The sequence below is a fragment of the Geotrypetes seraphini genome, chromosome 18 (genome assembly GCF_902459505.1).
Source record: "Geotrypetes seraphini chromosome 18, aGeoSer1.1, whole genome shotgun sequence".
NCBI lineage: Eukaryota > Metazoa > Chordata > Amphibia > Gymnophiona > Dermophiidae > Geotrypetes > Geotrypetes seraphini.
Window position 1 is genome coordinate 23,036,914 of NC_047101.1, and position 27,758 is coordinate 23,064,671.

The 27,758-nt window shown below is 44.3% G+C and overlaps 1 long non-coding RNA gene and 10 other non-coding genes across 12 annotated transcripts; all 11 read left to right on the forward strand.

Moving 5' to 3' along the window:
* Positions 1 to 463: 463 nt before the first annotated feature.
* LOC117351654 lies at positions 464 to 27,612 on the forward strand. Of its 2 annotated transcripts, none has more exons than XR_004537494.1 (22): positions 464 to 545; positions 8,230 to 8,264; positions 8,569 to 8,746; positions 8,843 to 8,887; positions 9,986 to 10,031; positions 10,236 to 10,274; positions 10,550 to 10,587; positions 19,629 to 19,817; positions 20,056 to 20,099; positions 20,352 to 20,380; positions 22,028 to 22,062; positions 22,367 to 22,404; positions 22,855 to 22,899; positions 23,416 to 23,445; positions 23,715 to 23,750; positions 23,956 to 23,994; positions 24,266 to 24,303; positions 24,782 to 24,806; positions 25,541 to 25,731; positions 26,250 to 26,278; positions 26,946 to 26,980; positions 27,279 to 27,612. It is a non-coding gene; the product is annotated as an uncharacterized LOC117351654 (long non-coding RNA). The 2 variants fall into 2 exon arrangements; XR_004537495.1 differs by having other exon boundaries at positions 505 to 545; positions 8,569 to 8,606.
* On the forward strand, positions 8,045 to 8,116 carry LOC117351939. Its single transcript, XR_004537535.1, has one exon. It is a non-coding gene; the product is annotated as a small nucleolar RNA SNORD31 (small nucleolar RNA).
* LOC117351941 lies at positions 8,370 to 8,494 on the forward strand. Its single transcript, XR_004537537.1, has one exon. It is a non-coding gene; the product is annotated as a small nucleolar RNA SNORD22 (small nucleolar RNA).
* On the forward strand, positions 19,909 to 19,978 carry LOC117351936. Its single transcript, XR_004537532.1, has one exon. It is a non-coding gene; the product is annotated as a small nucleolar RNA SNORD30 (small nucleolar RNA).
* On the forward strand, positions 21,843 to 21,914 carry LOC117351940. Its single transcript, XR_004537536.1, has one exon. It is a non-coding gene; the product is annotated as a small nucleolar RNA SNORD31 (small nucleolar RNA).
* Positions 22,168 to 22,292, forward strand: LOC117351942. The gene has a single exon (XR_004537538.1). It is a non-coding gene; the product is annotated as a small nucleolar RNA SNORD22 (small nucleolar RNA).
* On the forward strand, positions 23,223 to 23,296 carry LOC117351934. The gene has a single exon (XR_004537531.1). It is a non-coding gene; the product is annotated as a small nucleolar RNA SNORD26 (small nucleolar RNA).
* Positions 24,636 to 24,700, forward strand: LOC117351933. Its single transcript, XR_004537530.1, has one exon. It is a non-coding gene; the product is annotated as a small nucleolar RNA SNORD29 (small nucleolar RNA).
* On the forward strand, positions 26,758 to 26,828 carry LOC117351937. Its single transcript, XR_004537533.1, has one exon. It is a non-coding gene; the product is annotated as a small nucleolar RNA SNORD31 (small nucleolar RNA).
* On the forward strand, positions 27,078 to 27,202 carry LOC117351943. Its single transcript, XR_004537539.1, has one exon. It is a non-coding gene; the product is annotated as a small nucleolar RNA SNORD22 (small nucleolar RNA).
* Positions 27,365 to 27,431, forward strand: LOC117351938. Its single transcript, XR_004537534.1, has one exon. It is a non-coding gene; the product is annotated as a small nucleolar RNA SNORD31 (small nucleolar RNA).
* Positions 27,613 to 27,758: the final 146 nt, after the last annotated feature.

A 27,758-nucleotide genomic window follows, 5' to 3' on the forward strand; every position in this document is an offset into this window, starting at 1 on the left:
CCCCTGACCATTTCAGACCCTAGGCACGTGCCTTCTTGGCCTATTGGTTAATCCTGCCCTGGATACTGGGCTAGATGGAGTTGGACCATTGGTCTGACCCAGTAAGGATGTTAGGCAGGTACCTATTATCTACAAACTCTATTAGGAAAAGGGACTTGTGCTCAGAAATATGTTTGCTTTCACTCTCCTTATTTTCTACAACTGCTCGGATCCCTATGATCAGTTTCTGTTAAACACAGGAGAGTTTACATTGTACAGTATTTCGTTTAACCAAACATAAAGAAAGCCACTGACTGGACGCCATGTCAGTGCGGGGCATCCGATCTAAAACCGATATATTTATTTTAAAGACCATGATATAATCTCGTTTATGTACGAAAGCATCCATAATTGAGGCTTAAATCGTACAGTTAACAGGCGCACGAATCAAATGAATCCCCACGCAGCACAAAAGTACTACTTCCGGGGTGACGTGGCGACCTTTGCTTCCGCTGCTGAAGCCCCTTCCTTTCCCTTTCCGGTGGCGGTTCCACGAGCAGACAGAGGTGAGTGCAATGCTGGGTTGTTGATCCGATTTAATCCGTAGACTTGAGGGGCTGAAGACCGTAGCTCAGTCCTTTTGGTGAAAGGGGAAGCTTTTAACTTCCTATATTGGGTAGTATTGATGCGGTCTGTTGGCGAGGATGCCGAATAGAAGAAGCTTAAATAGGAGCTGGGCTGGAAGGGAGGGAGCGAGGCCTGGTGCAGCTGAGAGAAGCGGATGCACGAGATAGTGGAGGCAAAAGGCAATGATGAAATTCCACACAATCTGGGACAGGTGCAGATCGGTGGAATGCGGGGGTCCACAGGAATTATATGAGCCCTGGCAGACCATGCGCTCATGTAGAGCATGTAGACCAGTGGTCTCCAACTCAAACCCTTTGCAGGGCCACATTTTGGATTTGTAGGTACTTGGGGGGGGGGGGGGGGGGGATCTCAGAAAAAAAAAAAACAGTTAATGTCTTATTAAAGAAATGTATATATAATATTATAATCACAGCTATAGTCTCTTGTTAATAATAATACTTTCTTTAATTTATTTTAAATATTAACCCTTGGTTACTTGGTCTGAGCACTTCACAATAATATTTAAAATAAATTAAAGAAAGTATTATTATTAACAAGAGACTATAGCTGTGATTATAATATTATATAGTTATTTTTGTCACAGAAGATTAAGTATTATCTCCCTATTAAGTAAGAAATTATTAAAGAAATGACAATTTTGCATAAGGTCAAACTCTATAGCCTATAAATCTTTCCTTTTGGCTAAGTCTTAATAATAATATTGTCATTTATAGCTAAAGAGATCAAGAAACTGTTTTATTTTACTTTTGTGATTATGATAAAACATACCGAGGACCTCAAAATAGTACCTGACGGGCCGCATGTGGCCCCCGGGCCGTGAGTTTGAGACCACTGTTGTAGACGGATAATAACTACTTGGTTCATCCTGTCTGCTCGTATTTTAATGCAGGATATCCACACGAATAGGGATGAACAATTTTTTTTCTTATACTGGCCACCTTTAAAAGGAATACATAAGATAAAAAAGAAAAAAACCTGAAGAGGCACATTCAATATCCAAAGATATATATCAAGCAGTATGGTTTGGCATTAGTTATAAGTACTGCTTGATATATATCTTTGGATATTGAATGTGCCTCTTCAGTTTTTTTGATCTTATGCTCATATTAATGTACAGCACTGCGTACATCTGGCAGCGCAATGGAAATACGCTTCTCCCTCCGTATTCACTGTGATAGGAGATTAACAGAACTGAAAAACCGCAAATACTGAAAAACCATGAATATCTTTTTTTATATGTTATTTGCCGTTTCTATTAAAAACCATTGTGAATATGGTGAAACCGCGAATAATATGGTGGGAGACCTGGCCTGTTCCTGAAGGAGAGGCAAAACGCGGTGAAGAAATTGCCGGGAATCAGCGATATTCTCTGTAAACGCTTGGAATTGGCGATTTCTCTATGCAAGTAATTTTGGGGGGAGGAGGCAGCAAGCTAAAAACCAGGAATAATCAAAACCGTGAATGCTGATACATCCCTGTTGATAGCTGTAGAAGCTTGCAGGGACATTGCATCTTGTTAAAGACCAGCTTTTGTTTTCCTTATCCTCCCCCATAAATACTATTTGAAATTTTAAATGACGTAAAGCTATACTGTTTGAGCCAATATTCGGGGGGGGGTGGGGGGAGTCTTTGAGATGATGTTTGGTTTAGGATTTTATCTTGGGGCAGATTATCCAAGTGGGTTAGTTTTGCGCATACCATGGCAGGAATGATCCTCAGTCCTAAGCCAGAGTGTGATCTTGGTCTCAGATTTACTGCTAATGCTTGCCATAATACTTGCATCGGTAGCACAAAGGGCTTGCTTTTGGAGTTCATAAGATGTAACATGTATAAGCAACTTATTCAGGTGCACTTGGGGCATCCAATCTAAAACTGATAGAAATTTGGATCCTCATGGAGAGCCACTCTACAAAGACTAGACATCTTTACCATAAGTTTTAACACATTTATTAACTGCTGGTCCTTCCTTCCCCTCTCCCCAATGACTGATGCAGTTGCTGTCCTTCACCTCCCAGTAATGAGTGGGAGATAGATGCCACACCATGGGGACCAGGGAGGGGATTCAGGGTGTGAGTGAGTGAGAGAGAGAAGAGGGATTTAGAGGGAGACAAAACTGCAGTTCACAGGCAGGCACAATCTAAGCAGGGGGGGTTCAGCTGCGTTCTCACGAAGACATGTGCGCACAATGCAAGCAACATGGAACCTCGTGCGCCAGATCCAATCCGTGGCCGCACAATTCATGAGGGTCCAATGCATTCATCCTTCTCCTGCATCGCAGGTATTTTTTTTTTTATTCAGGCATCTTCAAGGTGATGAGTAGAAAAGTTGTAATGGAGAGCTGTAGAAAATCTGACCGATGGGAACGGGCGGAAACTAAAGACTGGAGATTAGGGGGAAATGGGTAGTGCTTGGGCATGCCCAGTGGGGCCCAGGTACTGCACGTGCTCAGAGGGAAAAAAAAAAATTTCTCTGAGCTATTGGAGAGCTTATCCGCAAATTGGGAGCTGTTGGGACAACACCCATATGTGGCTGATTCATCCTGCTTGTTCTAGGACAGCGATGGCGAACCTATGGCACGCGTGCCAGCTGTGGCACGCGAAGGCCTTGCAGCTGGCACGCGGGAAGGTCCGCAATTAAGATATGCGGCGCGGCGGGAGGCGAGTGTGCCGGTGTCTGCTTTGCAGCTCACCTGGCAACAGGGCCGGACTGGCCATTGGGAGGACCGGGCATTGTCCCGGTGGGCTGCGGCCCATCCTCCTGTGCTGGTTGCAGTCCTGTGAGTGGATGTTTAGCCTGCCTGTCTTCCCCTTAGTATCCTATGAGCCAGGCAGTGTGTGAGGAGGAAGTGGGGGGAGGAAGAGAAGCTTCACACTGAGTCTGTCACAGGAACTCAGTGAGGCTGTAGTGTGACTCCACATGTGACATCTGTAATCAGGAACAGTTCCTAGTGCTCCCATGCTAGAGAGGTGAGGATATGGGGGGATGTTAATGTGTCTAATAATGTGCTCCTCTGTAAAAACCTCTGTATCTTCCATGGGGGACATGCTAAATTCGAGGAAATAAAAAAGCTGCTTATGATGATTGCATAGAGAAGTTCAGTAAGCTGAGAGGAGGGCTGGGCTCTCTGTGAACAACCAACACACTAATCCTATTTGTCTAGGTGTCCAGGTTAGGGTTGCACAAGTCCGGTTTTCACCCGGACAGTATATTTTTTGACCAAAACGGATGTCTACAATTAGTAAAATTCCCCAATCACATATTTTTTTATGGGGACGGATTTGTATACAGCACTTCATTAGATTTTTTTTATTATACAAATTTTATCTTTTTGTAGACTTGAAGTCTTGAACAAAGAAAATGAGTACAGCAAAAAAAGCAAAAACAGATAGTGGAAGACCATTCCAAGAGGCCTGGACAGAGACATATGGAGTGATTAAACGCAGTGGGAAAGCATTGTGTATTATGTGTAATGAAAGTGTTGTGTCTTGCACATCAAGTGTCAACCGTCACTTTGAGACCAACCATAACAGTGTTGCTGAACTTGGTTTAGCTCAAAGAAAAGAGTTCCTTGTAGGAAAATTAAAGAAATATCACTCCCAGTCTCTTAGTTTTAGCAACTATCTTTCAAAAACTAATCATCTTACAGTTGCCAGCTTTCAAATTTCACTGTGCATGGCAAAACATGGTAAGACCCTCTCTGATGGAGATTTTATCAAAAAGGCAATTTTGGCTGGGAGTAATTCACTCTTCCATGATTTCCAAAACAAGGATAAAATTGTGCAGCGCATCTCTGAGATGCCGCTAAGCAGAAATACTGCAAAAGATAGGGTTCTGCGAATGGCTGCTTAGTCAACAGCTTACTTGCGACTTACAAAAAGCACCCTTCTACTCCATGTGCTTGGATGAAAGTATAGATATTACTAACCATGCAAGACTAGCGCTCATTTTGCGTTATGCTACTGGTGACATCATGAGAGAAGAGCTGGTAAAACTGCTGTCTTTGCCTGGAAGAACACAAGGGATAGATATCCACAATGCTGTGATGGAGGCTTTTTCATCACTAGACATAAGTCCAGAAAAAGTGGTTTCAGTTACTAGCGATGGAGCACCTAGCATGGTGGGGACAACATCAGGATTCATTTATTTCTTTGCTAAGGAAGCAAAACATCCACTGATTCAATTTCACTGTATAATACATCAAGAGGCTCTCTGCGCCAAAGAAAGCAGCAAAAAACTTGACGATGTCCTCAAAGATGTAATAAAAATGGTGAACTTCATCATGGTGCGTGCTCTTAATTTTCGACAATTTCAAGCCCTTCTTGATGAGGTTCAGGCACAATATAACACTTTACTGATGTACAATAATGTCCGGTGGCTGAGCAGAGGACGAGTGTTAGAGAGATTTGTGGCCTGCTTGGAAGAAGTTAGGCTATTTATGAACGAAAAGGGGGAAGACTATCCTCAATTCACCAACATGGCCTGGCTTACCAACCTCATGTTCTTTACAGATTTTACTAACCACTTTAATGTACTAAACAAAAAATTACAAGGCATGGGAAAAACAGCAGAAAGCATGTTTAGTGATATCAAAGCTTTTGAGAGAAAATTGCATGTTTTTGAAAAAGACCTTGAGAGTGGACAGCTAAAATATTTTCCCAACCAAAAATACATTTGGATAATTCTACAACATTTGTGGACAGTCATAAAAAAACACCAGGAAATCCACAAAGCATATTCCACCATTGTAGCCGAAGCAAAGGAGAATTTTAGTAAAAGATTTTCTCAGTTCCGTAAGATGGAGACAACCCTTTCATTTATAACTTCCCCCGAAAAGTCCACATTTGAAGATCTTGATCTTTCCTGCTTACAGTGGTTGGATATTCAAAATTTGGAAATGGAGCTACTGGAATTTCAAGAAAGCTCTATCTGGAAAAGTAAATTCAATGACCTGCGTGCGGCTCTTGAATGTATTGAGTGTGAAAGGGTGACAAATGAAATCACTGCTAGCAGTTCTGAAAATGAAATTCTAAAAGCGTGGAATTCTCTGCCAGACAATTTTAAGTCCATGAAAGCACTTGGGATTGCTCTTCTTACTTTGTTTGGGTCATCCTATGCTTGTGAGCAGCTGTTTTCGGCTTTGAATCATATAAAATCTGATGCTAGAAACAGATTAACGGATGACATGAGTGCTGCATGTGTTGCTCTGAAATTAACGCACTATGAGCCAAGGATTGACAAGTTATCAGCATGCATGCAACAACAAAAATCACATTAATTTTTTTCAGAGCATGCCCAATGCATATGTTTACATGAAGCAGTGTTTTCAGTTTGCAGTTAAACACTTTCTAAGTTATTTAAATATTATTTAAAGATGTTATTTAAAAAAGGGACTTTACATGGCCCTGTTGTATTCCAATCTGGAATTTCCAATAAAAACGGTTGGTTTAATTGAAAGCTCTTTTGTTTTCTTTACATCATATTATTAGAAATGTAATGATTTAACTATTTTCTAATTTGATTGTAAATTTTACAAAAAAACATGTATAGACTCTTTGGGAATACACACCGAGTCTTGACACAGTTAACAGTTTTAAGAAGTTTATCTTTTTTTTTACTCAGGATACATTTGACATGTTATGTGAATAATACATTTAAAATATATTGTGTAACTGAATCAAATTCTTCCTAAATTCATTAAATTAAATGAAATCATTAAAACATTATAAATTGCCAATAAATTGAAATGAAAACCAAAGGATTGTGAATCAAATTGATTCTCTGACAATACAAAGATTCCAACCTTTAAAAATGATGTTACATAGTTCAGGCAACTTTATAAAGAGTTTTTAGATACTAAAATCTTGTTATTAAGGTTTAATTGACGTGCTGGCACTTTGAGGAAATTCTTTGGTTTTGTGCGGCAGTTTGGGCACTCGGGCTCAAAAAGGTTAGCCATCACTGTTCTAGGAGAACTGCAGTTGGAGTGAGAGAAGTAACAGAGGAGGCTGGAACCTGAGAAAGGAAAAGGTTGGAAGGAATTTAAGGTCTTCTTTGCGAAACACCACAAATAAACTTTGCAGAATTTTCAATTTTATATTTTTCTGCAGAATTCTGCCAGTAGTAAGTTTAGTTTGCACAACCCTTTGTGTAACAATCTAAAGATGCCCAAAACACCATACAGGTGGCATTGAGAGCCTGGCCACTAGGTGGCACTGTTGTGTTGGCTATGTTATTCCCCACATTTATTTATTTGAATTTATATTCTGTCCTCCCAGATAAGCTCAGAATGGCTTACATGTGTTTATATATATATATATATATATAAAGGCATAACAGGGTTTACATAATAAAGTGGAACTAGGAGTAATGCTTATTATTAATTTTTAATTATTTATTCAATTTTCTATACCGTTCTCCCAGGGGAGCTTAGAATGGTTTACATGAATTTATTCAGGTACTCAAGCCTTTTTCCTTGTCTATCCTGGAAGGCGCACAATCTGTCTAATGTACCTGGGAACAATGGGAGATAAAGTGGCTTACCCAGGATCACAAGGAGCAACGTGGGTTTAAACCCACAACCTCAGCGTGCTGAGGCTGTAGCTTTAACCACTGCACCACTCTAGAAATAAAAATGTAGCAAAAGTGAGTCAAGTATAGGACAACCAAGTCATTGTGACATCACTGATGAGGTTGGCTCTGAGGCATTATGACATCACAATACCAGCTCTGGTTATCAGAGGCTGAAACTTTTCAATCTATTTATTAAATTTTCTTTACTGTACTCCCAGGGGTGTTCAGAATGGTTGGGCTCACAATCTATTTAAAGTACCTGGGGCAATGGGGGGGATTAAGTAGCATGGGTTTGAACCCACAACCTCAGGGTGCTGAAGCTGTAGTTTTAACCAATGTGCCACATTCTCCCCTTTAGGATCCAATAGATGGTGCAGCCTCATTTGGACGATGGCACTCAGTTTTGGAGGCCATATGTTGCTATTGATGTGAAACAATAAGCAGGCTTTTGTGCATTATTTATTTATTTTAGTATAGTGGTTTACATTCAGGTACTCAAGTATTTTTCCCTTTCTGTCCTGATGGGCTCCCACTCTAATGTACCTGGGGCAATGGGGGGACTAAATGACTTGTCGAGGATCACAAGGAGCAGCGTGGGTTTGAACCCACAAACTCGACGTGCTGAGGCTATAGCTTTAACCACTGCACCACACTCTTTCCAATATCCTCAGCTACTGTAGCAATATGAATGTTCTGCCAAGCAAAAGATCATAACATTTTAACCAGACTAGTGCCAAATGACTTTAGATGAAGTTCATTTATGTGTGAGCTGCTTAAGTGATTATGCACTGAGGGTGGATGGGGAGGTGTGATCAATGGGCTTGGCTTGGGGTCTGATGTAGCTCAGTTGTGCAATGATGAGTTTCATTACCGCCCCAGTCTGATTCCACATGACTGAGTGGTACATGGCTGAGCCTCAAGTGCTGCCTATAGGCAGAAAAGAAGCTGTACTGCTTTATCCACTTGTTTAGTGCTCTGAATAGCTGGTGTTTTTAAGTTTGGATTTTCTCAGTAGATGTCTTTTGTTTGCAGGTGACGTGAAGTGTTCTCCAGTACTGTCACTGTGGGTAAGATATTGCATGTCTTGAATTTTGTGCGTTGTATAAACAGCTGGCTTAGGTTTTCGTTTTCACTTGTATAAAACCTGTTGTCTAGGAAGAAATCTATGGCAGTCCTGAGGATGAAAACAATACATGTCTTACTAACTGTTTAGTACCAGAACCTGAAAAGGTGAACCCACTGGTGCTGGCTGTGGGAGAGGAGGATACTAGGTTCGAGAACGGACTGTCTGATGGGTCTGCTTGCTTGGGGATTCTAGAAGATAGGGCTGTCGCTCTGATCTTAGCTGCTTTTTTTTGTTTGTTTTTGTAGCTTCCAGAGATGAGCCTGCAATGCAAAGATGCCCAGGGGTATGATTTCATGACTTTATGGACAGGGACAGCAGCAGGAAATATAAAATATATTCCTCCCCACCCCTCCTCCATGATGAATTTCTCACAGACCTGTTCTGAGAAGATTTTCTCCTCTGCGGACAGTGATAGCCTGAGGGGTAGAGTGTTCTTTTCTTTAGCATTTAACTTTTTTCCCCTTGCTCGGAGTTACCGTACACGTCTCACCTTACTCCATTTTTTTTTTTTCTGTCTAGGTGTTGTCAGGATGGGAGTTTGCAGGAACCACCGCACCCTGCAGGGTAAGAAGCTCGCTTGGTATGAGTGGGGTTACACACAGTAGGGTGGTGCATGTATTTATGAGCACGGTTGTTTGGAGGGAGGGGTGCTGGGGCGCAATTAAAAGCAGCAGTGTAATTCTTTGTTGCTGTCTTTGCTTGAGCACGTGGCTGTTTGTGTCCCAAACTTTTAAAGGGTGACTTCTCATTTCTTGAGAGTCTTTAGTTGTGTGCTGGGAATTTGGGGAAGTCCTCCTACGGTTTTAGCCCCGTAAATGACAAGACTGATCAGGATGGATCCTGATCAAACTTTACTGCAGTAATTAATCAGTAACTTAAAAATGTATAAAACAACTCCATCTTACACATGTATCGACAATAAGCGGTGCTTATGAAAATCAAATTACAGTACTTCCCCGAAATTTGCGGGGATTCTGTTCCAGGAACCCCCGCGAATATAGTTTTTCATTGGAGAGACTGTTGGAGGGCAGCAGGAGAGAGCAGCCGGAATGTCGGTGAGTGAAGGAAATCACTCGCTGTATGCTCCAACCGCCTCTTCCTGCACTAAAGTCGGGCCTTACCAATCAGGACATATATGTAACTTTTAAATCGCCCCTTAGCCTTACGTTGCTCAATGTGACAAGATGACTTGTTTCTCCCTATGCAGTTGGCCATTCAGTCCCCTAAGTTCCATTGTATTCCAATCGTATATGAATTTTTGCTCCTTAAACATTAATAAATTAGTTATGTTTCCATACCTTTGAGTAAATACTTTTAATAATACTACAAACTTTAGTTCTGCCAATGTGTGGCCATATTGTAACCAATGCGATGTAAGGGGAGCCTCCATTCTTTGGGTACGAGTGGTGCTGAGGTGTTACACAATGCGAGTTTTTATTTTTCACTGAGTTAGTCCTATAATATTTCCCACAAGGGAAACACAATTATAGCATAGATGGGCCACTATTGTTCTGTGATGAGCATAAATGACAAGCATATGGCTGACTATAGTGATGTTAAATTTTGCTCTGAGAAACATTTTGTAGCTAAAAGAATAGTGGTGGTGGTGGTGGTGGTGAACTATTAACCGCTTTGTTGTTTTATTTTTCTTCTTTTATGTAGGTTAATTTAGTGATGAGCTTGGATGCCTTCTTTGCCTGGAAGCTAGGTGAGTGTAGTATCTTAAAGTGGCTGCTCTGTATCAGGATTCATATATTATATATAGTATCTCCAAATGATGTTGATAAGTCTCGTTCGTCTGATTCTTCATGAAGAGTTGTATTGCATGGTGGAGTCTGATGGAGGCAGTGCTTTTTGCACAAAATACAATAATCATGGTGGCGTTATAACTTAATTGTATTGTTCCTTTTAGGTCAGAGCTAAGACCAAACCGGACCCTGCTATTCTGCAGGTAAATCCACCTCCTTGCAGTGTTATCTTCCCTTACAAAAGCACATCTATGGGGACAAGAGATGTTTGATCTGGAGGGGTTGGGGTGGGTATATGAACACAGAGGTCTGCAGTCTGAGAGGATGACAAGGGGAAACCCATAATACATTGGACGACTATGGTCTCATGGCATCATGTCACCAAAGCCCTGATCTGACTGCTGGGTGAGATGTCCTTCATTTTTTTATGTGTCTATACCCATAGTGTTGAATTTTTATTTTTTTTTCCTTTTCATAGGTGATACACTTCAAGTCTAATGCTGCCGACTTCTGCAGGTAAATGCATTTTCTAGTCATTTAATGCAGTTATGATCTGGTGCTAGATGTGAGAGGACAGTAACGGAGAAGCACGTAAGCCTGAAGTCATTATGCCATTGTATAGATCCATGGTGAGACCACACCTGGAGTACTGTGTGCAATTTTGGAGGCCGCATTACCGAAAAGATGTGCTGAGACTAGAATCGGTGCAGAGAATGGCAACCCGGATGATCGCGGGTCTCAAGGATCTCCCTTACGAGGAAAGGCTGGATAAGTTACAGCTCTACTCACTCAAGGAACGCAGAGAGAGGGGAGACATGATCGAGACGTTCAAGTATCTCACGGGTCGCATCGAAGTGGAAGAAGATATCTTCCTTCTCAAGGGTCCCACGGCAACCAGGGGGCACCCGTGGAAAATCAGGGGAGGGAAACTGCACAGTGACACCAGGAAATTCTTTATCACTGAGAGAGTGGTTGACCGCTGGAATAATCTTCCACTTCAGGTCACTGAGGCCAGCAGCGTGCCTGATTTTAAGGCCAAATGGGATAGATACGTGGGATCTATTCACTGAGTTAGGTGGGGAAGGGTCATTGCGGTGGGCAGACTGGATGGGCCGTGGCCCTTATCTGCCGTCTATTTCTATGTTTCTAAGCACGATCTCCTACTTTTCATCCTTTATCCTCACATGCTACAGCTTTACATTGATGGAGATGCATTATTAAAATAAAAGTGCATAAAGATGAAAGCCTGGTAGAGATTTTAACTTGCTGGTGATCTGACCTGTTAACATAGATTTCACTTCTGTGCTGGTGGTTTTGCAAGTGCAAATTCAAGGTTAAATACCAGAGGGGCTGCTATTTGGGTTGATGTGTAGACTGTAGAAATGGGGGAGGGAGATCTGCAGTTTCCAAGATGAATCATACTAGCTCATTTTGACAAAGAATGAAACTTGTGGAACAGCTGAGAATCTGCAGCAGTGTTTCTTTATTTATATAAGAGAGAGAGAGAGACAGATTAAATGCAATGTGGTGAGTGAGGCAGAGGCTATTATTCTTTTGAAGGTGGAGTGACAACATTTAATGGCAGTCGGAGTTTCTTAAAGTACAAAAAAATCATTTATTTATTGGGATTTATTAACTGCCTTTTCATGAAAAGATTCACCCAAAGCAGTTTACAAGACATTGAATAGTAATCAGGTACCCTTAAGTATTTTCCCATCTGTCCTGACAGGCTCACAGTCTTAACTGGGGCAATGGAGAATAATGTTGCGGATATACAGGAGTCCATACGTGAGCTGTTGATTCTCATTTCCCGTGATCTGCAGAAGGATATCCCTTTAAGAACTTGAGAACTACTTCCCTTTTGCAGTAGAGCACAGCACCTTCCTTAATTATTCCTTCTGCAAGCAAATCAGAAGGTGTGTTTTGCTGTGTTGTTTTTGTTTTTTTTTCTTGTATTATTTTGGGGGGTTTTCTGCCGTAATTTTTGAAGTTCTTTTGTGGGTTCGGTGCTTGGAAATCCCCTGCTTGGTCATATTCCCCCAGGGAAAAGACAATCTCATGTGTGAGGACTGCTGCTTCCAGGGCATCTCTCAGAGTTCCTGCAGAGATAGCCTGCTTTGGGACCCTTCAGGAACTCAGGGTACGTTCCTCTGGGAGCGACTCACCTGCTGATTCAGTCAGAGACTTGAGTGCAAGCAGTGTGGTTCCTGAATAAGAACCCTAAGGGGTATCAGGAAGCCAGCTGCATAATTTCTCCCCCTGTCACTGCGTGAGGAATCCCGGGGCTAGGCGTCCGTGGCCATGGTCAGTCATTCAGCAGCCAGAAGATTTCCTTTGGTAGAAGACCTGAGCAATTTCTGAGGCAGAAATCTTTTTCCTGCAGCCAGGCTGATTCAGAGAAACAGGCACCTGAAGTCACAGGAAGTACTTCCATTATTCCATATGGAGAACATCAGGGCGGGGTCTAAAAATTGGAGCTTTAGTGATTTCTGGGGTTAGTACTCGGGTCCCCTCCTTAAAAACCTAAAATCACTTTTTTATTTTTCCATATAGCTTCAATGGCCTGTTTTGACACAATTTTTTTTTTCAGCTGCCGTCTTGGATTTTTAGCAATCTAATTTTAAACTTTTTATTTTTCTTCTTCAAAACCGCTCATTTTGACCAGTGACTGCCTCTGATAAATAGCCCTGGATCCTGTGTTAGTTGTGCAGAGTTGCTGATTGAGGAGCGTCCGTGTTCCGCTTGCAACGATACGCGGGAGGAAGGGGTAGGAGCTTCAGGCTATGCCCCCAGTCAATCCTCCAAGGCCTTAGAACCCCCCCAAATCCTAGAAAAACTGGTCTAGGGTAAGAGCTCCTGCTCAGATGAATTAAGCAGAGATGGGGCAAAATGCAAGTGTGTAGTGGCAGAAGATACATCCCCTCTTCTCCAGTCTGGAGTTATGCAAAGAGTCTCAGGTCCCCCAATGCAAGGCTTCTCAGGTTTTGTGAGCCTCTTATGGAAAGCCTAGTTAACAAAACCAGGAAGTGCTACACTGCCTACAGGCATGTCTACTCTGCCTAAGGGGGATCCTTCTCCCATACAGACATCCCCCACTTCATACCACACCAGCTCCAGTGTCAGTGATCCTTCAAAACAGAATCGGGATGATTGGAGGTCCCTTACTAAGCCTTTGTTTTCGCTGGACTCTTCTGCATTGGTGGATGATGTGGGATCCTTTTCAGGGTCCAGTATCCAGGGGGCAGGTGCGGCAGCAGATCATGGTGATAATACCTCCGTGCATCGCCTTTTCAGTCTCTCATGTTATTTTTGACTCCCTGTCTATACTGAATCGATCCCCAGCAGCCTTCCACCTCAGTCCCCCGTCACCTGGATCTTAGCTCTTGCCACTGACCACTTTAGGTGACTAAAGCTATGTCTTGGCTCTCTCTGGCTCTGGATTTCCAGCAACTGTTTGTCCAACTGAAGGTGGACTCCACAGTGGCGCAAATGACTAAGTGCACCTCCCTTCCTAGAGAAGGTGGAATGATGCTGAAAGACACACAAGACCATAGAGTGGAGGCATTAAATTTTAGCTGCCAAATTTCAGCCCATTCTTCAAGCTTCAATAGGTCTTCCTTCATATTGTTCACACCATCCGGCATGTCTACTCTATTGCAGATTTTTATATCATCTGCAAAGAGGCAAATCTTACCTGACAGCCCTTCAACAAAATCACTTATACAAATATTAAACGGGTCCAAAAACGGCACACCACTGGTAACATCCTTTACCTCAGAGCAATCGCCATTGACCACTACCCTCTGTTTTCCATTCAACAAGTTCCTGACCCAGCCCGTCACTTTGGGGCACTCAGTTTAGTTATTAGATGTCTGTGTGGAACACTGTCAAAGGCTTTGCTAAAATCTAAATACACCACTCTATCCAATTCTCTGGTCACCCAGTCAAAGAAATTGATCAGGTTTGTCTGACAAGACCTACCTCTAGTGAATCCATGTGGCCTAAAAGTGTTTTCATTAATTTGCTTACCACAGAAGTCATATTTACTGGCCTGTAATTCCTTACTTCCACTTTTGTATAGAGGTACCACATCCACCCTTCTTCAGTTTTCCAGTACCACTCCTGACTATTAAGAATTGAAAAGGTCAGTTAGCGGAGCCACCAGAACTTCCCTAAGTTCCTTCAGCACTCTCAGATGTACACCATCAGGCCCCATCGCTTTGTCTACCTTTAATTTAGCTAGCTCCTCATGAACACAACCCTCTGAAAATCGTTCAGGGTTTATCACTCCTCCATCCCTAAACGCTTTTGGGTACTCATACTGTTGGCAGGCTCATCTGTCCCTTCCTAGATCAGCTCAAGTATAGAATCCTGTGTATCCACAACATAACAGATTAGGTTCTTATCTTGGTTCTGTAAGGAGTCCTTACTACCTTCTTTGTGTGGACTTGTTTTGATTTGTCTGCTTTCTGCCCTGGACATTGCCATTGTCTGTCTCTGAACCTCTGCTATTATATCTAAGATAAAGCAGATGTGTTTCAGGTATTGGGGGTTTCCCTTTCTGCCTTGGATGGTCCCATAGCTCCTTCTTGTTACCCTTAGCAGGTGGGATCTGAGTTACTCATGAGAGTGTTTGTTGTTCTCTGTTTACTTGTTAAATATTTATGGATTGTTATATTTTCTCAGTATCAGAGCAAAGCAGAATGTGTTTTATGCCTGGGAAGTTTCTGGTGCCTCTCCTCTTTTATATTTCAATGGAGTTTGATTGCTTTGGTACCTACTGAGGAGGGTGCTGTGCTCCACTGCAGAAGGGGAGGAGTTCTCAAGTTCTTAAAGGGATATCCTTCTGCAGCTTATGGGAAATGGGAATCAGCAGCTCAAGTATGGATTCCTGTGTATCCTAACAGAACCTGATCTGTTGTTATATGACTTGCCAGGGTAGGATCAAACTCGTAACCTCGGGGTATTGCGGCACCAGCTCTAACCACAAGGCCACTCCTCCCAGGAAGGATAGAATATGGGAATGTATGGTTCAGGACATCCTTTTTTATCCAGAATTATTGTTCTTGTTTTTCTTAGCTAGCTCTTCCCACATACTCTGCTTTAGAGGACAATTGAAACTGATTTTTTTCAGTTTGTCATACAAAGCTGCAGACAAAACTGAAAATGATATCGTGGCCTGGCCTACTTTTACAAACCTTGGTGGTCTGGGAGATTAGTAGGGGCAGGAGTGACTGGGGATTTCTCCTGTTCAATTAGGCACCAGACCTTTACAGTAGAGAATGACATGGTGGCTGTTACCCGCGGCTAATCGCGGGTAACCTGCCGAAATGGTGAGGGGGGGAAGTGCTCACTGCGGATATGGGGACAAGGCCATCCATCGAGGGAACACATGTGGTCATCAATCGCGTGCGGCCTCCTTCCTACCTGATTCTATCTACCTTCCTCCCTCCCTCCCCCTTACTTTTGTGGCGTGTTTTGAGTAACTTCTTCAAAAAGCCGTCGGAGCCTGCAAGCAGTAGCATGCATGTGTGGGCGGAAACTTCTCTGATGCTCGCTACTGTTTTGCAGTCTGACGGCTTTGAAGAAGTTACTCAAAACGCGCCACAAAAGTAAAGGGGAGGGAGGGAGATAGATTCAGGTAGGTAAAAAGGAGGGAGGGGGCTGCGTGAGAGTGCCGAAGGGCGGTGAGGTGGCGAGAAGGAAGGGTGGTGGAGGAAAGGAACAGATGCTGAAGGGAGGGGGGTGGAGAGGAACAGATGCTGAAAGAAAATGGGGAAGACAGAGTGGGGAGCAGACGCTGAAGGGAAATGGGGATGACAGAGTGGGGAGAAGACGCTGAAAGGGAAGAAGACAGATGCCAGACTATGGGGGAGCGGAGGGAAGAAGATGGGTGCCAGACCATATGGGGGGGGGGGTGAAGGGAGAGGCACAGTAACAGAGCAAATGGAAGATGCAGAGAGAAGACAGACAGTGGATGGAAGGAATTGAATGAGAAGATGAGGGAAGCAGAAACCAGACAACAAAGATAGAAAAAAAATTTATAATTTATTTATTTTGCTTTAGGATAAAGTAGTATATTAATTGTGTTTATAAAAATTTATAAACAAAGCCCTGCCAGCTGAACATCTCTTTCTCTAGTTCTGCAGCCAGAACTTTGATTCATAAGGAAGGAATAAGCTAAATGTTGCAGTACTGAGGCTTGTATGGATGGGGCGGGGACAGTGGTCGTGGCGGTGACAGGGATGGTGGTTGCGGGGACGGGGACAAATTTTTTCCCCGTGTCATTCTCTACTTAAGAGTGTAGGGGAGCTGGGGTGAGATGGAGTTTTAGGTTGATTTGGGCACCAAACGTGAAATTCTGTTGGCTTCTTCTCTGCTTGTTGGTTATTTCTTGCAGCTTGGTGTGGCTTATTCCTATTTTAAGGTCTTCTTTTCTGAAAACTTTTTTAAATTGAAAATTGTCATTTATCCCAGGACAAGCAGGCATGATATTCTCACAAGTGGGTGACGTCATCTACGGAGCCCCGATGCGGACAGCATTTCAAGCAAACTTGATTGAAGATTCAAGCTTGCTGTGATGCACCACGCTTGCGTGCCTCCTGCTCCACTAGAGGGCGCATCCCCTCCTCGTGGTCTCCAGTTCGTTTTTTTCCGCGGAGCTAAGAAGACTTGTTTTTCTAGCTGTGCCCCAAGTGCCTTCTTTGCACCGCGATTTCTTATTTTATTCGTGTTAAGTCGCTGTGCGAGTAGTTAATTGTTTTTTTTTAGTTCTTTTTCCTGCTCATCACGTACCGTGATTTCGTTTCGTGGCCTGGTAGGCCGCGGCCGCCTGCTTTTTCTATGTCCCGGCCTGTTACTGGCTTTAAAAAGTGCACCAGGTGCGAGCGTCTCTTATCTATCACAGACCCGCATCGCTGGTGCATCCTTTGCCTGGGGGCCGATCATCCGACCGAAACTTGCCCCCGGTGTGCAACTTTCCAACACCGGGCGCTCCGCAGACGACGGGCCCGCATGGCGGACCTGTTTGCTGCCGACCAACCCTCAACCTTGGCCTCGAGGTTGGCCCCGGCCTTGACCTCGGCCTCGGGACTCGACTTCGAAGACCCCGAGTTCTCAAAAGTCTTCAGCTCCGGGTAAGTCCCCTCTTCCTTCCTCAGGTTCCATACCTCCGAAGAAGCCAACCTCGGGAACGATGTCCGGGCAAGGGGGGAGTTCCTTACCCACGGCCCCAGCGAAACCCTCGAAGTCCTCTGGATGTGCCTCCACCACTAGGGAATGCTCAAAGTCGAGATCGCCCTCGGTGGAGTGCACCGCGGTCTCGGACATGCCATCGATGCTGTCTGTGCCAGTGTTCCAGGATATGCTCCGGGCAATGATCACGACGGAGCTATCTGTTGCCTTGGCTCACCTTCACCCGACCTCAACCTCGCGTGCGCCGGACCAGCCTGAGCCCCGTGTCGAGGCCCATCAGGGAAAAGTGCACCGTTTTCGCCGCCTCTCTTCTTCCTCCGATTCCTCGCCGAGACACTCGAGGCGTTCGTCCCCTGCGGAGCTGCGCGGGGTGAAACGTAGGTCGAAGCCCCTCGAGTCCTCGGGCCGCCGACTGTCCAAGAAGGCCTGGAGTTCGCCTCCAACCCGAGGTCGCTCGCCCTCGACTCGCTCGGGAGGACCGCTACGGGTTACTGAGCTGTCCCTCGCTAACCCTAAGCTTTTACTGACTCCCCCTCGGTCCGAGGCTCCAGGCTTTCGCCGTGGGAGCTCGGGGAGAGGTCTTCGACCCGACATCGGTCGGTGCCCCTTACCCCGGCGACGTCCCCGAGGATCTCCTCGAGGCGACGCAGGTCCTCGACCCCGGAGCGCTTCCCAAGCGTGTCCCCGGTGTCGGATCGAGGGTCTGAGCGAGAACCTCGCTATTCGAGGGAGGCTTCCCCTTCCTTTTCAGCGAAATGGAGGTCTCGTTCACCGTCCCTGCAAGGGGCTACGGGAACACCCCGCTCTTCCTTTACGAGGTTCGTCTAGGACATGGGACGTGCCCTTGACTTGGATTTACAATCTGACTCGAGATATTCCAAGGAATACCTGGCGGAGCTGGATATGCCTTCTCCTCACCGAGAGTCCCTCTGGCTGCCGCTGAACCCGGTGCTCCGGCAGACCCTCATCAGGAACCTCGAGACTCCTTACATGGTGACGGCTGTCCCATCTAAAATGGAGTCTAAGTACCGTACGGTGCCCTGCCTGGGGTTCAAGCAACCACAGTTGTCCCACCAGTCTTTGATGGTGGAGTCTTCCTTGAAGAAAGCTCACCCCTCTAGGGTATCTGCGGCGGTCCCTCCGGGACGCGAAGGCAGGACCCTAGACAAGTTTGGCCGCCGTCTGTATCAGAACTCTATGATGGCCTCTAGAGTCCTGAACTATACATTCACCTTCTCTTCTTATCTAAAACACCTCATTGGGCTGCTGGGTGCCTTCTCGGCGGATTTACCTGCCTCTCGCCGGGCAGCGTTTGGCCTCCTCCTCGAGGATTTCTCAAACCTCCGCCTGCATCTGTTCCACGCCGCTTATGATGGCTTCGAACTTTCATCCAGAGTCGCAGCCTTTGCTGTGGCCATGCACCGGCTGGCATGGTTGCGACTGGTCGATATGGATCCTAACCTCCAGGATCGGTTAGCTAACCTTCCTTGTGTCGGTAAGGAATTGTTTGACGACACTATCGAGGCGGCTACTAAGCAGTTATCGGAACACGAACGATCCTTTGCTTCCCTCGTCCGTCCTAAACCGCCGGCCTCTCGACCTTTTCGGGGATTGCCTCGTCGTTACCCCCAGAAGTCCACCCCGGCTTTTTCTAGGCCTCCGCCTCGGCGCCCTCAGGCTCACTCTAGGGCTTTACCGAAATCACAGCCTACTGCACCTGCGAAGCCGTCTCCGTCCTTTTGGCGGGATGCGCGGACGGGGGCTGGCCTCCTTCCCATCGGGGGCGCCTGCGAGCCTATTACCCTCACTGGGAAGCCATAACGTCGGACTCATGGGTCCTTGGCATGATCTCATCAGGGTACTCACTCAACTTTCGGGAGGTTCCTCCCGACAGCCCTCCAAGTGCGTGTCCCCCAATCGAGCGCAGTTGTCCCTCCTTCTATCCGAGGCCCAGGAACTCCTTCGCCTGTGGGCGGTGGAACTGGTCCCCCACAATCAAAGGGGCCAAGGGTTTTACTCCCGTTACTTCCTGGTACCGAAGAAGACAGGAGACCTGCGCCCGATTCTGGACTTAAGGCGCCTAAACAAGTTTCTAGTGCAGGAAAAGTTTCGGATGCTTTCCCTTCCGATTCTTTACCCCTTGATGCGCCCTCTAGTGGAGCAGGAGGCACGCATGCGTGGTGCAGCACAGCAAGCTTGAATCTTCAATCAAGTTTGCTTGAAATGCTGTCCGCATCGGGGCTCCGTAGATTACGTCACCCACATGTGAGAATATATGCCTGCTGTCCCTGGATAACACCTGTTACGGTAAGTAACTGTGCTGTTTGTAATTCCTTCATCAGATTTGGCTCTTTTTTTTCCAGAGCATATCTGAAAGGCAGCCAGTTTCAAGTTGTCCCAAGTGAAGATATCTTTGGATCATCTCTGATGTCTGCTCAAGGATCTCATGGAGGGCAAGCTCACCTTAGACAGAAGAGAAGCTTCATCTTGGGTTATGTTTGTGAACTGAAGAGCATAAGACAGTACAAGGATTCGCAAGAGTTAGCTGCCAGGTACTTTGTTTTCCAGGAGTGTGTCTCTGGAGGGATGGATTCAGTTGTAATTCTAAGATTGTTTGGTGTTAACCTTAGTAGGAATTCCTGCTGATATGATGATTTATTTCTGGAATCTCGTTCGGCTGAAGAGCCTTGTTGAAGTTTAATGACTGATGGTCAGTCGGGAACCATACTAAGTTGCTTGACCGCGCCTAATTGCTATTCTTACTGTATAGCTGAAATGTTTGTGTTTCAGGTGAAACGGCAGCTGTGATTGGAATCCGCGTAGTTGCTTTACAGGTGCGTATGTGCAGGAGGAGACACCTTAGGATTGCAGAGTATAAATGTCCAGGAGATTTTCCTTAATTTGGCCTATGCTGTATGGGGAGTTGGTCCCACCTAATGTGATGATTTTAACCACTATACCCTGAGCTGACCTACAGAGTTGGCTGTGACCAGGATCGTCGCTATCCTGAAAAGATGGGACCTGGAAGTTTAAGTTTGAAGTCCAAATATATAATCCCTTCTAAATACTTCCCTTTCTCTTCTCAGTTGCTGAAATCACAAGATTTATTGTCTTGGTAAGTTAGATCTGGAAAGCTTTTTCTTCCTGCTAAGTTAGGTTCCATTTCACTATTGAGCTACAGTGGAATAGGCATGAATTTGAACAAGCAAAGCTTGGCCCTTAATTTTATATCCTCCAGTTTAGTTTGTCCAGCCCTTTGTGTAATAGTCTGGAGATGTACCAAACACCCCACAGGTGGCTGAGAGAACGGAATGGGGCAATCCATCGTGGCCAGTTCATTGCGGGTCGTTTCATTGCAACCGGACTGAAACTGTGGCACTGAATTGTTCCGTTTCAAGCCGGGTGCTGGTGCTGCATGCTTGCTCATCGCCTCTGTAATCTTCTGTATTTTTGTATTGTCATTTTGGGTCATGGGTTCAGGCCTCAGAGGCAGCGGGAAGTAAGATGAGACAAGAACCAGGTGATGCATAAAAAGTATATTTTATAGGAATAGACTTTACAACCATAGAGTATAAATTAGATTTAGAGTAGAGAATGACATGGGGACAGATTTTTCACTGTCTCTGTAGGAACTCATTTTCCCGTCCGGTCCCTGCAAGTTCTTTTTCTGTCTGTGCCCCATTCCTGCAAGCTCCATCCACATCTAAACAAGCCTCAAACACTTTAGAATCATAAGTGTTCGAGGTTTCTGCAGTTAAGGCTGAGATTACAGAATCGGGCAGGGACAGTGACATAACTTGTGGGGATGGGGAAATTGAATTCTTTTGGGGGACGGGGAAAAATTTGTCCCCGTGTCATTCTCTAGAGTTTCTTCTGTATGTCTGTCCTGCCTGAATGAAAGAGCAGAGAGAGCCTGTGCCCTGCCTGAATGGTTGGGCAGAGGCCATTCAGCCTTATCTGTAGACATTCCCTAGGGTCGGATATCTTTAATATAATATCCCAGAATCTTTTGCTTGCACTCTGGGTAATGCAGGCTCGCTAGTCGCCTCTTTGACATAGTGGATCCCTTGCATCAGTTCTCATGCTGGTCTTTGTGGGCTGCTGAGCCTAATAGAGGGAGCGTCCAAGGTGATGGGGGTGGGCAAGCTGGGCGATGACACATTGCAGAGGGAGAGGGTATAATTTTAGAGGAGGGTGGGGTGGCATTGCCCTCCCCAAACACTGAATCGTACATTCTAGATTGAGACTCAAAATGGTATGATTCATCGCAGCCAGTTCATTGCGGTGAAATGGCTTCAAAGAAATGTCCTAAACCCTCCAAAGCATGGCCACTAGGTGGCACTTTTGTGTTGGCTGAGTTATTCCACACCTTACCTTTCTCCAGTATATAAGTAATGCCTCCAATATCCTCAGCTACCGTTCTGCCATGCAAAAGACAATAATATTTGTAACTAGACTAGTGCCAAATGACTTTAAATGAAGTAGATTTACGTGTGATCTGCTTTAAGTGATTATGCACTGAGGGTGGATGGGGAGGTGTGATCAATGGGCTTGGCTTGGGGTCTGATGTAGCTCAGTTGTGCAATGATGAGTTTCATTACCGCCCCAGTCTGATTCCACATGACTGAGTGGTACATGGCTGAGCCTCAAGTGCTGCCTATAGGCAGAAAAGAAGCTGTACTGCTTTATCCACTTGTTTAGTGCTCTGAATAGCTGGTGTTTTTAAGTTTGGATTTTCTCAGTAGATGTCTTTTGTTTGCAGGTGACGTTAAGTGTTCTCCAGTACTGTCACTGTGGGTAAGATATTGCATGTCTTGAATTTTGTGCGTTGTATAAACAGCTGGCTTAGGTTTTCGTTTTCACTTGTATAAAACCTGTTGTCTAGGAAGAAATCTATGGCAGTCCTGAGGATGAAAACAATACATGTCTTACTAACTGTTTAGTACCAGAACCTGAAAAGGTGAACCCACTGGTGCTGGCTGTGGGAGAGGAGGATACTAGGTTCGAGAACGGACTGTCTGATGGGTCTGCTTGCTTGGGGATTCTAGAAGATAGGGCTGTCGCTCTGATCTTAGCTGCTTTTTTTTGTTTGTTTTTGTAGCTTCCAGAGATGAGCCTGCAATGCAAAGATGCCCAGGGGTATGATTTCATGACTTTATGGACAGGGACAGCAGCAGTATCTTACTACCGGGAGAGTGGCATAGTGGTTAGAGCTACAGCCTCAGCACTCTGAGGTTGTGGGTTCAAACCCTGTTGTGCTCCTTGTGACCCTGGCCAAGTCACTTGGCCCCAAGTACATTAGATAGATTATGAGCCCACCAGGACAGATAGGGAAAATACTTCAGTACCTGAATGTAAACAACATAGGCTATAAGCAGTATAAAAATACTTTAAAATAAAAAGTAAAATATATATTCCTCCCAACCTCCTCCCCCATGATGAATTTCTCACAGACCTGTTCTGAGAAGATTTTCTCTTTCTCTGCGGACAGTGATAGCCTGAGGGGAGCGTTCTTTCCTTTAGCATTTAACTTTTTTCCCCTTGCTCAGAGTTGCACGCCTCACCTTACTCCATTTTTTTTCTGTCTAGGTGTTGTCAGGATTGGAGTTTGCAGGAACCGCCGCACCTTGCAGGGTAAGAAGCTCGTTTGGTATGAGTGGGGTTAAACTCAGTAGGGTGGAGCGTGTAGTTATGAGCATGGTTGTTTGGAGGGAGGGGTGCTGGGGGCGCAATTAAAGGCAGCAGTGTAATTGTTTGTTGCTGTCTTTGCTTGAGCACATGGCTGTTTGCGTCCCAAACTTTCAAAGGGTGACTTCTCATTTCCCCAGATTCTTTACTTGTGTGCTGGGAATTTGGGGAAGTCCTACAGTTTGTGCCCTGTAAACGGCAAGACAGATCTGGATGGTCTGGATTTAACTTTGACAGCAGTATGGGGCGCTTTCACATGAGAGGAAGGGCTACAAAGATGATAATGGGAACTCTCTCTTTCTGAGCCTTCAGTGGAGATCACTTTTACCAGATCCTGAGTAGTCTACCCTCCCCCACTTCATGGTAGCTGATAGCTTATGTGCCATGGGGTGGCTGATGTTACTTTGAGGTATTGCAAAGTGGTTATAAAAACTGTAGTAATTTTATTTTCATTTAAACTAGGGGAGTCCTGGCACATTTGTTTCCTTGGAGGTAAGCATATAGGAAGGTGTTTAAAGAATCCCTAATACTTTTTGGTTAATAGACTTTCTGCAGTAGATTTCTTGCCTGGAGAGAAACACAGTTATAGCATAGATGGGCCACTACTGTTCTGTGATGAGCATAAATGACAAGCATATGGCTGACTATAGTGATGTTAAATTTTGCTCTGAGAAACATTTTGTAGCTAAAAGAATAGTGGTGGTGTTGGTGGTGGTGAACTATTAACCGCTTTGTTGTTTTATTTTTCTTCTTTTATGTAGGTTAATTTAGTGATGCCTTCTTTGCCTGGAAGCTAGGTGAGTGTAGTATCTTAAAGTGGCTGCTCTGTATCAGGATTCATATATTATATATAGTATCTCCAAATGATGTTGATAAGTCTCGTTCGTCTGATTCTTCATGAAGAGTTGTATTGCATGGTGGAGTTCTGATGGAGGCAGTGCTTTTTGCACAAAATACAATAATCATGGTGGCGTTATAACTTAATTGTATTGTTCCTTTTAGGTCAGAGCTAAGACCAAACCGGACCCTGCTATTCTGCAGGTAAATCCACCTCCTTGCAGTGTTATCTTCCCTTAAAAAAGCACATCTATGGGGACAAGAGATGTTTGATCTGGAGGGGTTGGGGTGGGTATATGAACACAGAGGTCTGCAGTCTGAGAGGATGACAAGGGGAAACCCATAATACATTGGACGACTATGGTCTCATGGCATCATGTCACCAAAGCCCTGATCTGACTGCTGGGTGAGATGTCCTTCATTTTCTTATGTGTCTATATCCATAGTGTTGAATTTTTTTTTTTTCTTTTCATAGATGATACATTTCAAGTCTAATGTTGCTGGCTTCTGCAGGTAAATGCATTTTCTAGTCATTTAATGCAGTTATGATCTGGTGCTAGATGTGAGAGGACAGTAACAGAGAAGCACGATCTCCTACTTTTCATCCTTTATCCTCACATGCTACAGCTTTATATTGATGGAGATGCATTATTAAAATAAAAGTGCATAAAGATGAAAGCCTGGTAGAGATTTTAACTTGCTGGTGATCTGACCTGTTAACAGAGATTTTACCTCTGTGCTGGTGGTTTTGCAAGTGCAAATTCAAGGTTAAATACCAGAGGGGTTGCTTTTACCTGTTTTGGATGATGTGTAGACTGTAGAAATAGGAGATCTGGATGCTGCAGTTTCTAAGATGAATCATACTAGCTCACTTTGATAAAAAATGAAACTTTTGGAACAACTGAGAATCTGCGGCAGTTTCTTTAGATATGTATATATATGAGAGACAGATTCTGGAAGGATGTTAACAGTTATTTATTTTCTTCTGCAGGTTGCCTGAGTTTAAACACAACTTGGTGAGTGAGGCAGAGGCTATTCTTTTGAAGGTGGCGTGACAATATTGGCAAATTTTCTTAAAGCACAAAAAACCCCCCTCAAAACATTTATTTATGGGGATTTATTAAATGCCTTTTCATGAAGATTCACCCAAAGCAGGTTACAATATATAGGTACTCAAGTATTTTCCCTATCTGTCTCGGCAGGTTCACAATGTGGTAACTGGGGCAGTGGTAGAGGGTTAAGTAACTTGCCCAGGGTCACAGGGGGCAGGTTGGGATCAAACTCACAATCTCTGGGTGTTGAGGCAACAGCTCTAACCATAAGGCCACTCTTGCCTGGAAGGGTGGAGGTTGTTTTATCCAGAATTGTAGTTCTTGTTCTTCTTAGCTCTTCTCTCACACTCTACTTCAAAGAACAATTGAAGCTGATTTTTTTTAGTTTGTTATACAAAGCTGCAGTCAAAACTGAAAATGATACCCTGGCCTACTTTACAAACCTTGGTGGTCTAGGAGACTAAATGGGACAGGAGTGACGGGGGATTTCTCCTGTTCCAATTAGGCACCAAACCTTCATGGTTTATAGGGGAGATGGGGTGAGATGGAGTTTTAGGCTGGTTTCTACTCTGCTTGTTGGTTTTTTCTTGCAGCTCGGTGTGGCTTATTCCTGTTTTAAGGTCGTCTTTTCTCAAAGATTTTTAAAATGAAAGTTGTCATGTTTGTAATTCCTTCATCAGATTTGATTCTTTTTCCAGAGTATGTCTGAAAGGCTGCCAGCTTCAAGTTGTCCCAAGCGAAGATATCTTTGGATCATCTCTGATGTCTGCTCAAGGATCTCATGGAGGGCAAGCTCAACTTAGACAGAAGAGGAGCTTCATCATTTGTGACAAAGTGCATTAGGAAGTAATCTGAGGTCTCGATGCTGAAGTCACAAGAGTAGCTGCAGGTACTTTGCTTGGATTCAGCTGCTCACTTAATATTTAATTGCTTTGCACTGGAGCATTAAAGTCTTGATTCTAAGATTATTCAGTGTTTTATCACTAGTAGAAATTCCTGCTGATTATGATGATTATTTCTGGAATCTCGTTCGGCTGAAGAGCCTTGATGAAGTCTAATTGACTGATGGTCAGTCAGGAACCGATCGCACCTAATTGCTATTCTACTGTGTAGCTGAAATGTTTGTTTCAGTTGAAACTGGCAGCTGTGATTGGAATCCACATAGTTGCTCTACAGATGCGTGTGTGCACCTTAGGATTTGAGAGTATAAATGTCCAGGAGATTGGCCTGTGCTTTATGGAGAGTTGGTCCCACCTAATGTGATGATTTTAACCACTATACCCTGAGCTGACCTACAGAGTTGGCTGTGACGAGGATCGTCGCTATCCTGAAAAGATGGGACCTGGAAGTTTAAGTTTGAGGTCTGATTATATAATCCCTTCTAAATACTTCCCTTTCTCTCCTCAGTTGCTGAAAACACAGGATTTATTGTCTTGGTAAGTTAGATTTGGACAGCTTTTGTTTCTTCACTTACTTTCTTTCTGCTCAGTTAGGTTTCCACTATTGTTGGGTTACAGTGGAATAAGCATGAATTTCGAACTAGCAAGGTTTGGCATCCCTTACCATTGCACCGGGCTTTTCTGGGGATTCCCCTACTGTGCCTTTTCAGGCCTCTTCAGTGCCCTCTGCCTCAGGGTTGCCTTTTTCGTTGAATTTTTCTTCTTTAGCAGGAAACTCCGCCATTTTTGCTGCGTCTTCTCAGGAGTTCTGGCCTAGATTGGAGAGGCAGGAACAGTTCTTCAGGGCCTCTTCCTCTGCTGAGGAGCGCGATTCTGTTGGTTTTTCCCCAGATTTTGTTCTTGCCATATACAAAGCGTATTGCATGCACGTGGCTGGTGGCCCTGTCCTCTTTTCAGTGGCTTCGGCCTCATCTGGGGGTGGGGGTCTTCTTTGAAGTGCCTCCTCCCTAGCTCAGTTAGGCAATGATGAGTTTCATACCGCCCCAGTCTGATTCCAAATGACTGAGTGGTACATGGCTGAGCCTTAAGTGCTTCCTATAGACAGACAAAAGGAGCTGTACTGCTTTATCCACTTGTTTAGTCTCTGAATAGCTGATGTTTTTAAGTTTGGGTTTTCTCAGCAGATGTCTTTTTTTGTTTGCAGGTGAAGTGAAGTGTTCTCCAATACTGTCACTGTGGGTAAGATATTGCATGTCATGAATTTTGTGCATGGTATTAATAGCTGGGTTATGCTTTTGTTTTCACTTGTATAAAACCTGGAAGAAATCTATGGCAGTCCTGAGGATGAAAACAAGACATGTCTTACTAACTGTTTAGTACCAGAACCTGAAAAGGTGAACCCACTGGTGCTGGCTGTGGGAGAGGAGGATACTAGGTTCTAGAATGGACTGTCTGATGGGGCTGTTTGCTTGGGGATTCTAGAAGATAGGGCTGTCGCTCTGATCTTAGCTGGGTTTTTTTTGTGTGTGTTTTGTAGTTTCCAGAGATCAGCCACCCAAGCAAAGATGGACCAGAGGAACGATTTCATGACTTTATGGAGAGGGACAGCATTATTGTGTAAATTAAGCGAAGGATGAAGAATTACCGCCCCAGTCTGATTCTGTGACTGACTGGTATTCTCTGAAGCTGACAGCTACATAGGAGCCTATAGCTCAAGTGTATGAAACTGAGTGTTTAATGCCTCTGTTTTCCTCCCTGAGGTGCTTGTGGGCAATACAGGATCATGTAAACTTAACACTGCTTGTGATGTACAAAGTCTGGATCTCTGTATTTTGTTTTAATATCATAAATAAACTTTTGAACCTTTTAAAGCGTGGCCTTGTTTTTGATGTCACTGTTCAATATTGGAGGATGGCATTTCCTGTAATAGGAACACTTTAAAACTGTTTATGTAATATAAAACTGAAAAAAATTTAGGATTGCAGGCTGGATCCAACACCAATTCATTGTATATAGG